Raw genomic sequence first — 2,378 nt, 5'->3', positions numbered from 1 at the left:
GGTGGCCAGTCGAGGAAAATCATGGGAGATCCCATGCACAATAGCTTTAAACTAATACAACTAGTTGTACATGTGTAATTAAAGCCTGCCAAAACTAGCCAGAAAGCATCTTTCCTGTAAGAACAGAATCCTTTAAGCCCATGAGGTTAATCTGTGCTTAGAGTTGGCCTGCTCTCATGTTCTCTGCTATAAACTGTGTGTTCAGTTCAATTCTTTGTCCCAGTCACCAAGAACCTGATCACCTGTGCCCACCTGTAACAGGAGTACTCCTTCAACACAGTACTTGATTTACTCAGAATTCTGCCAGTTTTGAGTGTTATTGGAGTTGCTAGAGTAACAGAGTGCCCTGCATCAGGCCTAGTACATGCTGCAAGCTTGCCTGCTTCCTAGTCCTTATTGCCCTGCAGATCTTTAGGGCAAGAATCATCTGCGGTAGATAAGGAAGCTGTGTGGAGTTGGCAGAGCAAAACCCCTAAGGCTGTGGAGCAGGACTGCTTTGTGCCCTGCAAGGCAGAGAATTCCTTGCTGTTTGAATAACAGCTCCAGGCATGTTACTTGGTCCTTGTAAATACCACGTGGCTGACCATTGGAAATCAAGTGACTAGATGACTCAGGAGGTTATATTAACAATATCATGTCATTAAGATAGCATTTAATAATCTCAAGGAACAAATTTCAGATGATCTTCCCAATTCTATTGGATTAATAAATCTTTGGTCTGTTGACTCTTCTTACACATTTGTCCCAAAGAAATATTGTTTACATGCACTGTTCATAAGCCTCAAAGAAATTGGGTTCTGGGTTTAGTTTCTGTGGTAGACACAGTTCTGTTGATGACTGAGGTATTAAATATGAACGGGGAGACATATGGAGACCCCATCATGTGAAACTTTGTGGAAGAAAACAGGGCATTTGGATTTTATTCTAAGTGCAGTGAGAAGCTTGAGTGAATTAGGAGACTGACAATCTAATTTTCACCTTTAAAATATGATTCTTCTGGCTCCTATGAAGAGGAGTTGAGGAATGGAGCAGTAGGTGAGAGGACTGTGATTAAGGTAGAGTTTGTTGTAGTGTTTGCATGCCAGTAAGAATACTTCAGCACAGGGCTATAAAGAGATCCAGAATATGCCACTGTAACATCAAAATTCTGTTAAGCTAAAGGCACTTGAAAATATAAGGCTTTTTAAATGAACTCCCTTATCTACTTATAAGCAAAGCCTCTCCCAAAAACCAATTGTCATAAATCCTCTCACCAGGAGTTTTGGGAGTTTCACAACTAGGGAACGTTGTCACAAAACCATCATATCCCCCATGTATTTCCCTGAGGTCCTGTTTATTTTTCCTAAAAGTCATTTGTTTACCCATGAGTGCCCTTCTCCCCCATCCCCTTTCCTATTAAAATGGTACACAAGCCCCTATTTCTAATCTCCTTGAATTACAGTTTTGTGTAATTCAAAGGAGTCTTTTGCCTTTTCTCTTGCTAATTCTCCTGTCTTTTCTCTTGCTAATCTACGTGGGTTTTCTTTTTTCCCCTTTCTTTTTTTTTTTTAAATTTTGTTCAGTTGAATTCACAGAACCTCAGTTAACACAGAAGAAAAATGTCTATTCTTTGATGGCTAGAAAAATGATATAATAATATCACAGAGCTGACCCCTAGGCCTCGGGAGAAGTATTTGGTTTCCAGGCAGAGAACTACTTGCAATTTAAAAATCAGCTCCAACAGGAGGAAGAGGAGGTAATTGCAAAAGTGAGGTTCTTCAAATGATTGGAAGGGGAGGAGCAGCAGGAAGGGATGGGATCCAGTGCCCAGCAGGGGACTTTCCCTGATGATATAGGAGCAGGGAGCTTCAGGCATAGGAACAGGAGAGGAGCGGGAAGTCCGGGTTCACATGCAGAGTCTGATTTGGTAGTTGGACAATGAGGACAGTCCTTGGCATTGCTTGTATTTTGTCAGTTGAGACAGGTTCATCAACTGAGAGTAAGGTAGGAAAGAGAGCATAGACAGTTTGAAGAACCAGGCCAACATGACAGGCTTCATGAAATTTGTGTGTCCTCCTTGCACAGGGGCGATGTTAGTCTCTGTATTGTTCCTATTTTAGTACATGTGCTGCCAAAGCAGGCAAGAGAGAGGACAACATGACCCCTTTCAGATGTTACATCCCGTCCTTGCAAGCAAGAAGGGTCGGAGACTGCTGGGTAGTCAGAGGTGTTTTATTGGCCAAAGTTTCAAAGTTTTACCTGCACAGGGGCGAACTCTCGGGGTGCCTCCGGAGACACACGGTGCCAAAATGGCTGCAAATGAGAGTCGCGCCTGGCGCTTACAGCCTGGGGTTTTTATTGGGGTGAGCAAGCAAGCAAGCAAGCAGCAAATACAGAAG

General features: G+C 42.8%; 1 pseudogene; it reads right to left on the bottom strand.

Annotated features, from left to right (window-relative positions):
- Window positions 1-2,018: 2,018 nt before the first annotated feature.
- Window positions 2,019-2,119, bottom strand: LOC119039642 (uncharacterized; annotated as a pseudogene).
- Between the last annotated feature and the right edge of the window lie 259 nt (window positions 2,120-2,378).

The sequence above is a fragment of the Artibeus jamaicensis genome, unplaced genomic scaffold (assembly GCF_021234435.1).
Source record: "Artibeus jamaicensis isolate MK-2021 breed Jamaican fruit bat unplaced genomic scaffold, CSHL_Jam_final contig_452, whole genome shotgun sequence".
Lineage (NCBI taxonomy): Eukaryota > Metazoa > Chordata > Mammalia > Chiroptera > Phyllostomidae > Artibeus > Artibeus jamaicensis.
This window is presented reverse-complemented; position numbering and strand designations above follow the sequence as displayed.